This window comes from Equus przewalskii, chromosome 23 (genome assembly GCF_037783145.1).
Source record: "Equus przewalskii isolate Varuska chromosome 23, EquPr2, whole genome shotgun sequence".
Lineage (NCBI taxonomy): Eukaryota > Metazoa > Chordata > Mammalia > Perissodactyla > Equidae > Equus > Equus przewalskii.
The window spans coordinates 8,221,378-8,230,502 of NC_091853.1; the positions used below are offsets into that span (position 1 = coordinate 8,221,378).

At 39.4% G+C, this 9,125-nt stretch overlaps 1 long non-coding RNA gene across 1 annotated transcript; it reads left to right on the forward strand.

Moving 5' to 3' along the window:
• The first annotated feature begins 2,173 nt into the window (after positions 1–2,173).
• Positions 2,174–6,539, forward strand: LOC139078826 (uncharacterized). Its single transcript, XR_011531948.1, has 3 exons — positions 2,174–2,325; positions 2,552–2,627; positions 3,183–6,539. It is a non-coding gene; the product is annotated as an uncharacterized lncRNA (long non-coding RNA).
• The last annotated feature ends 2,586 nt before the right edge of the window (positions 6,540–9,125 follow it).

Here is a 9,125-nt window from a genome sequence, read left to right on the forward strand (position 1 = left end):
GCCTAGAGATCTATGGTACAGCATAGCACCTAGAATTAACAACACTGCGTTACATACTTGAAACTTGCTAAGAGGGTAGATCTTACATTGTGTTCTTATCACAAAAATAAATAGTGTGGGAGGAAACTTTTGGAGGAGATGGATATGTTTATGGCATATATCCTGGCAACGGGTTCATGGGTATATACTTATCTCCAAACTCATTAAGTTGTACACGTTAATTACGTACAGCGTTTTGTATGTCAATCTTACCTCAATAAAGTGATTTAAAAAAAGGAGCGTTGCTAAGCTCACTATTCAAAGGAACTCAGGTCAAAGAACACAGAAGAAGAATCCAACACTCAGGCAGCTCTGAGAAAAGAACTGCAGGGCGGTTTGAAAGGTCTTTATTTACCCAGCCAGCCAGCTCTGTGGTACACAAATATATTTTGTTTCATAAGAAAGAAGCAGAATTCACAACTGCTTCCTTAATGCTCTCCTGTTGGTCACCAATCTTGTTTTTACATTTGTATCTGTAACCACGGGCCCTCCAGGACCAGTTCAAACTGACCACATTCTAGCAACAGAAGGTTTTTCAAGGGCAAGCCAAAAATGCAAGTCATGTAGCCAGAGCATGCACAGAGGAGGAAATCTTGACCTGAAATGACACTGGAACCAAAGATTCTCCCCCTAAAGAACCACAGGACCAGGACACTGCTGGAACGTGAAAGTCAGACTCTTATCAGAGGCGAGGTGTCCATTGTCTAGGAAGACCCAGTGTTAAAGCCCCTTCCACACCTTACCATAAACTTTTAAAACCTTACCATAAACATTTAAAACAAATCTTACCATAAATGTTTAAAACCTTACCATAAATGTTTAAAACCCTCCAATCAAAACTTGCATCACTAGAGTTTCTGCATATCTGCCTGTTCTCCCTAAACTCTTAAATTTAATCCCAAATCTTGAATTGGGAAACCGATTTGAGAGTTTTTGCCTCCTGTCTCCTTGCAGGTTAACCTCACAATAAAGCTTTTTACTTTCCTCAAAATCTGATGCCATAATAATTGTCTTTTATGCGTATCAAGCAAGAGAAACCCACCTTTGAGAGGCAACCCATATTTAATGTAAATAACAACTTGTATAAAGTTTTCCACTTTCCCTGTGTCAAGAGCAGATGTTATGAAACTGTTGGCATAGTTGAGAAAAATGTTCAATGGCTTACGGGTCAGGAGAGGGAACGCCAGAGGAAACCCTTTTAGCAAAGAAAGGGGAAAGTACTGTCGGGGGAAGGGCTGCAGCAGGGTTTCATTGACTTCTTAAGTTTGCTTGTCCTAAGAATAATTAACTTGGCATTCCCATTCCCTAACAGAGTCCTTAAAAAAAAAAGTGTGTACATAGTAAATAGGATTCTGTTTAAATGGTAGTGTATTATGATGAAGAGACTATGGAGGTGTTCACTGAATGAAATAATTTCATCTTCTGTACATAAAAGCAATTATATTATATGACATGTGCAATCCCAATATTCATATAATTTGTGATATTTAGGTCAGATGTAACTCAGAGGCTGAATCCTAGTAAAATCTCAAGACAAGACACTCTTCCCCCAGTGCTCAAAGATCTCACAAACCCCTACTCCTTTCAGGTTCTCAAAGCTCCTCTGGGGTTAGGAGAATTGGTAGTTGAGCCGAGGCCTATGCTGAAGTCTTGTAAAATGAAGAATTCATTTATAATGTGAATTACCAGCCTCCAAAGAGATGTTTGAATTTTGAATTTTCACCCTTCATCTTAGTCAGATTTCTTAAAATGTGGTTCAGCCAGTAATTGCTAAATCATGATTTTTCATTTTCCCCCATTGCCATCCTCCAAAGAGCTAAAGAGCATGCTATTTATGTTGGTAAATTAATGTTTACAGACTTAAAGTGAATGAATTACTGTAGTTCTTTCCAATTTTCTTTGGAGAATACTTTTACATTCTGACTATCATCCAACACAATCATTTTCTAAAGAAAAATGTGTTAGTTTCTTTAAATAATAACCCTCAAGTTGGGTTTAGAAATTCAGAAATACTGTGCTGCCTTCCAGGTCAAGATTCTCAAAGGTCTTTACGCGCCATTTGTTAGTAAGATGCTGGGCAGTAGAGGGCGCCCTCAGCACGTTGAGGCAGGAATTGTTAGCTGCGCCACAGAAGAGGAGGCTTGCCCTGATCCTTGGGCTTTGGGCCCTGCAGGGCCTCCTGCCAGCTGAAAGAAATGCTACTTTCTTGTAACTTTATTGGCCCTCAGCTGCAATTCATCTGCCTTTAGTGAACCGGCCTCAACTGAGCTTTCTTCCCAGGACAAGGTTGGCTGCTGAAAAGATCCTTTTTGCCAATACTACTTCTCTCTGAATGAAGTATTTCACAGTTGACATTGTTTTCACATCATTACCTTGCATGCCGTCCTCCACGGACAGTATTCTATGGTGTCGGGATGCATGAGAAAAAAGAGTGTTCAGGACCATAACCTGATCTTGATGTTTGAAGAAGGTTGCAGTTAAGTTTAGATCCTAGCCAAATGCTTACTTGCAGGTGACCTGAGGACATTACCTAACATGTGAGCACCTCTGACCCTCACAGTAGAATGGGCCACGTGGAAATAAGTAAGGTAATGTATGAAAGACACCCATCATGGGGTAGGTGCTCAAAGAATGTCAGCTTCCTTTCCCTCCACTTGAAAACAAGGGCCTTGTGGTGAGGACATACAACACCAAGAGTTAGAAAAGCTTGGAACTTTCTGTGGGAGGCAAATGTGAAAAGGGAGGCCAGATAAAGGGAAAGGACTCTCTCCCGAGCCTCCTGCAGTCTGTAATCCAGGCCATGGAGACACATGAAAGGGAACTGAAAAGAGCTGAGAGCCCCTCTGTGCTGGCCATGGGGAGGCCTTCCTGGAGGAAGGGAATGTCAAGGTGAGCCCTCAGGTCTTGGACTTACTTCCTCCCCAGGCTTGCTCTCCTCCAGCTTCACCTGTGACCAAAGATATCTCACAAACATAGGGCCGGTGTTAAAGCTCAGCATGGAGCCCTCTGCTCAGAATATGTATTTGATGAGAGCAGCAGAGAGAAAGAAGCGGGATGTGGCAATGTCCTGAGAGCATCTATAGGAAGTGGAGGGAAGGGAGCCATGAGGATTAATACCTAATAGCTATCAATTCTATCACCAGAAACCAACTCTGCTGACGCCTTGATCTCGGACTTCCAGCCTCCAGGACTCTGAGACAATCACTTTCTGTTGTGTAAGCCACCCAGTCTGGGGTATTCTGTTACGGCAGCCCTGGAAATCTAATATACAAAATCTTTAAATGCTTTACCTTCCCTTATATTTTCTTGCCTTGTGTCTAATTAAGATATTACATGTGCATGGTAACTGTTATTATTGTGATATAGCTGCTTTTTGGTCCCTACTGAACCTCATATAATTTACCTTGTGGCATTTTCTCTTCTTTTTATACACAAGATCACTTAGGAGACCTGGCAGAAAAATTGGTGAGTAAGCAAACAATTGATATGCTGCAACAAAATGGGATATTTTGATGTAGCAAATTTGACCATTAACTTTCTTTATCACCAAGTGCTGGACCAGTAGAAGCTGCTAGTGAGGCTCAGCATGGGAGTGGGGGCAAAAGATGGGGTGCAAGTGGAGACAGCGTGAAAGGTCACGGATGTGCTTGGGGAGGTGTGGGGGTGTGTTCACACTACTTGGTAGTTTTCTAAAAGTTATAATTTAATGTTTGGGAGGTTTTTGGGATCATGAAATGGGTTGGGTATAAAAATGTGCAGGCATTCAACACCATAGGGACAAAAATGGGGGATGCCAGCAAAGACCCTCCTCTGCAGAAGCTGACGTCCATATCGCCATCTGGGTAATCAATACACAGTGTCTGAAAAAAATGGCGAATATAAGTATGGATCACACACATTTTTATTTCAGAAGATCTAATCTGGCAGACAAAAGCAGGAAATAGATGTAAATTCTCAGTGTCAGGGGACAGGTGTACTCTTGGCTGGGAAAGCAATCCAGGGACCCCATGGGAGATGGTGAAACACTAAATAAACAGGACCCTGGTCAAATGGCCTAGAGTGCATCCCTGATGCAAAACTGGAATGCTAGGCATGAGTAATACTGAGGTGCCACTGATAGGCTGGACTAGCAAAACAGGACAGGAGTGGACAGCAAATGGAAGGCTGTGGGTCTGCTGAGACTCTAAAATGCACGTGTACTCATGATCACCTCTTCCTCTGATGCCACATGATGGGAAGCAAGGTTGAGTCTTTTGGGTAATGGCATCAAATGCCCCTATTTTGATGGATGTAGAAAGCAGTGGAAAACAGGGCTGTGCCTACTAGAGATACTCATTAACAAATATAACCCAGGATGCTGAAAATGGCCAAGGCAGAACAAATAACGAAATTCTGGAACTCACTAAATAACTGAACTATTTATTAATACATGCCATGAATTGTGTCTTTCCAAAATTCACATGTTGAAGTATGGCTGTATCTGGAGTAAAGAAGTAATTAAGGTTAAATGATGTCATAAGGGTGGAGCTTTGATCCTATAGGATTAGTGTCCTTATCAGAGGAGATGACAGAGAGCTCACTCTCTCCCTCTACCCTGTGAGGACACAGCAAGAAGGCAGCCCTCTGCAAGCCAGGACGAGAGCCCTCTCCAGGAACTGAATCCACCAGCAGCTTGATCTTGGACTTCCTAACCTCTTAAACTGGGAGAAGATAAATTTTTGTTGTTTAAGCCACCCAGTCTTTGGCATTTTGTTATAGTAGCATGAGCGGACTAATACATTGCACAGTAAATCTAATAATTTCTCATTGATAGCTATATTCAACAAAAGTTAATCTACCTCTGAAGAAAAATTTTTAAAGGTTGCTAGTTGCTGGCGAAAGGAAAATTGCAGTTCTGACCTCCAGAGGAACTGGAAACTGAAGCCATTAATCTGACCTCGTGGAGGGGATGGAGACAAAACCAGCCATATGGACAGTATGTGATTGAGCCCCAATAAAAACTCTGAACGCCAAAGGCTCAGGTGAGATTCCCTGGTTGACAATACTCCAGCCACACATTGTGGCCAGGAGGTGACACCATCTATGACTCCATGGGGAGACAACAACCAGAAGCAGCCCTGCGTTTGGACTTCTCCCAGACTCAGCCCTACGAGTCTCTTCCCTCTGCTGATTTTACTCTGTTTCCTTTCACTATAATAGAACTGTCACCGTAGGTACAGTGCTTTCCTGAGTTCTGTAGTCATTCTAGTGAATTACGGAACCTGAGGATGGTCATGGACAAGCCCTCTAGGCTTTTGATTTTTCAAGGATTGTGACTTTGTGTTGGTTTTTGTTGTCAGATAGCTATTTGCCTACTAATTTAGCTTGTGGTAGTTTTAAATTATTGTGTAATCAGTTCTATCCAGCTTTCCCTTTATTGTTTTTGTTTACTTAAAAAGGCCTTTCTCACTACAAAATCATATAGGCATTCATCTTTATTTTCTAGTTTTTTACAATGTCATTTCCTCTCATTTAACTTATTCCATTCGGGGGTTTGTTTTGTTACAAGCTGCTAGATAAAAATCTATTGTTACTTGTTTCCAAATAGTTTCTCAATTGATCCAGCACCATCTTTTGAATAATAATGTTTTTCAACATTTTATCATGTGCTAAATTCCCCCATATGCTAGGGTTTGTATGTGTGGTCACCCTATTCTGTTTGATCCATACGGCTATCTTTTCTTCTGCCACCCTTGTCTTTAGTTTCCGTGGCTTTGTAATACATATTAAGATCCCATTGCATACATATTTCCTATTTCTTGTTCCTATTTAAAATCTTCTTGGCTTACTTTCCTATCTATGCTTCCATAATAAAATTTTCTGCACCCCAAGAAAATGCTTTACTCAGAACAGAAAAGAAAAATTAAACTCACTTTATCAATTCCTACCAAGCTCTCCAAATAAAATCCTACTAGAGTTTTTCACTGCAATTGCATTAAACGCGAAAATTAATTTTAGGAAATTGATATATTTACAAAACTGAATCTTTTCATGCAGAAACATGGTATCTCCCACAGTAAAAATAAATACATAAAAAAAATTTTAAGTTGGTGTTCTTCATACAGATCCAGTAAGTTTCTTGTTAACCTCAAGAAAATAAGCATTTTTATAGCTCTGAATCACATTGCTCTATGACCTCCAGAAAATTTTCACGTCTGCCAGCATCACATAAGACTGAAAATTCTCCCTTGCCATTCTAAGCAGGTGAAAAAGTATCTCACTATGGCTTTAATTTGTACTTCTTTGACTTTTCCTGAGGTTGAATGATTACACATATATTTATTGGCTAGTTGTATTTATTTCTCTGTGAACTGTTACCTTTTGCCTATTTTCTGTATCAAGAATAATAACACTTTGACTTGCCAGGTGCAAGTATCTTTCCCAGTATGTCATTTGCCCTTTAATTTTATTACATTTTCTGATACACAGAAATTAAAATTTTTCCATCTATGCAAATATAATCTTTATAGTTTCTTCATTTATACTTAGAAAGTCCTACAATTCAAAGATCATAGAGTATTTGTGTATATTTTCTTCTAGTCATTTATATGTACTTCTATTTGTTTCATATCTCATGTTTAAATTTTAATTCCCTAATCGACATTGAATTTATATCAGTTTGTGGTATAAATGAAGAAAAGATTGGGTTTTGTTTTGAGTTTTAAGGTTGGTTTGTTCAATCTGTATATTGAACCATGGACATCTTCTTTTTGGAAGTTATTCTCTGTCAAAGCTATTTGGTTTACTTAGTGATTTTTAAGTACAGAATTTCTTGGCACACACTCTTCAGTGGAGTAATAAAATGTTCTCATTATGGAAGAAATTTAAGCGATTACAGCTGAAGCTTTCTTACTAGAGTATCTGACCAGGTACATGTTAGATTAGGCGGCATTGAATATCATTCAACTGCCAGCTGCTGTCCCACCGGGGCTTTTGTGAGTCCTCTGAAAGGCTGTGAAGAGTCGCACGGGTTATTTTACCAGCACCGGCTGTGAAAATGTGTTGCTACCATTCACTTAGAAGGCTCAGTCCCCCAAGGACACACGGAATTCATTTACAAGTTTGGCTTTCTTACAAGACAGCTGCTCAACCAAAGAGAAACATGACACTCTGAGGAATCCAATGTGTCTGGCAGACCTGATCCAAGATTTCCAGCAACACATCGTCTACGCAGTGAAGCTAAGGAGGAGGAAAAACCTCTCCTTACATCAAATGTGGTGCAATATAAAGAACATCAAGTTGAATGTCTGAAAACCTGGACTGGAGTCCTCGTCTATCAACAGTTTGACCTTGGGTAAATCACTTAGTGAGTTTCAGTTTTCTCTCATATAAAATGAGTGACCTCATAGGATTGTTGTGAGAACTAAATGAGAAGATCTATATGAATGTCCTGTGTAAACTGTAAAGCACTGGTCAAATATTAGTTATTATTAACCTATGATTTAACTTAAATATTCTACTTCTCTTGCTGAGGAGGAGAAGGTGGCACCTGCTGTCCTCGGCCTGTTCAGGCTGTCCTGGGGAAGCACTATCTGGACATCCACTGCCTCCCCGAGAGTCATGCCCCGCCCTGAATCACGCACGCTCCCTGCCTGCAGCGCTTCCCACTGTACTGCAGTGGACGTGTCCATTAGCTTAAGCCTATGGCCTTCGTGAAATTAAGCACTGCATCTAGGGAGGAAGAGAGAAATAATGTTTATTGAGCACCTACTGTGCATCAAGCTCTGAAAGTTATGCCAGCAAAGTGGAGACGGGTGAGGACAGTCCTGTCACTTTTTTGTTTTAATGTTCAGCTGTAACAGGCTCATGAGGTCCATAGCAATCAAACATATATCACAGGCCAGAGGGTGTTCGCAGGCATGAACTACATGTCCACCCTTGGGCAATGTTAGGACTGGAAAGGGAGAATGCTACGTGCAAGTTGAGTGGAGTCAATGGAATACTTATAAAATGATGAAAAAGTTTAGCTGGCTCAAAGATTTGTTTGTGTAATCTATAAAACTTCAGCACTCTTTATATGAAACAATTCGTTCCACTTATTTTTATTCCCCTCTGGTAACCTACTTTCCTCTTATCTCCCTCCCCTCCCTTTTACAAGGAGGTTTTCTCCTTCTAGCCTCAGATCTCAAGGTCTCCACCAGCCATTTTTAAAGTGGTCTTTGTTTCTTATTGAAAAAGAAATCAGACATATAGTTTTAAAAATTCAAACAGTACAAAAGATTATGCAACAAAACATAAATCTTCCTTCCTGCCTAGGGGTAGCCATTGTCCTTTTTTTTCTTCCAGAAGTTTCCCCTGCATATATAGGAGCAGCAATTGAGGTTTTAATGTCAGAGAGAGGTTCTTGCACACTGCAAGGAACACTGACAGGTTCCTGTCTCCTCACTGATATTTAGTTTATTAAAGTTGTAAATTTTAAAACCTAGTTTAAAAAGTTTTTAAGTTAAAACTAGTTTTAAAAGTTTAAAACCTAGCTTAGAAAGACTTTAAGTTCAAAGTAAAATGGTTATTCTATTTATAAATTGAATAATGTTGGTATAAAAGTAAGAATTATCTTTACTTGTACTTTATTTTTTAAACATTTTAAATTATATTGACAAATATAATGCATCTGATCATGTCAACCCCTTCAAGCCCCCAAAAGGGCAGTTGTAGAAGCAGAAAATTGTCAAAGCACTTGCACAACTTCTGCAAATCTAAGAAATCAAATATAAATATGACCAGTCAATTTATCTTAAACATATAATCATTACTTATAAATTCAGCTTTTTTATATATTTCAAATTAATATCACAAGTCTAATAAAAAGTACTTGGAAATATTTTCAAATCCCAAATCAATATGCCTGATCATAATGAAAAAACTTTTCAAGCATCTTAAATAATTAACAAAACATACATTACCACAGAGATTACCAATTTTTTCCTAATTTAGTACAAAAGTATTAATACTATGGGTTTGACTTACTTCACCATCCCTATTTCTAGTTAAGTGCCTTCCCAGGGTTGCAAAGTCCTTTATCAAACTAATCAAGCCAGTTTCCCTCA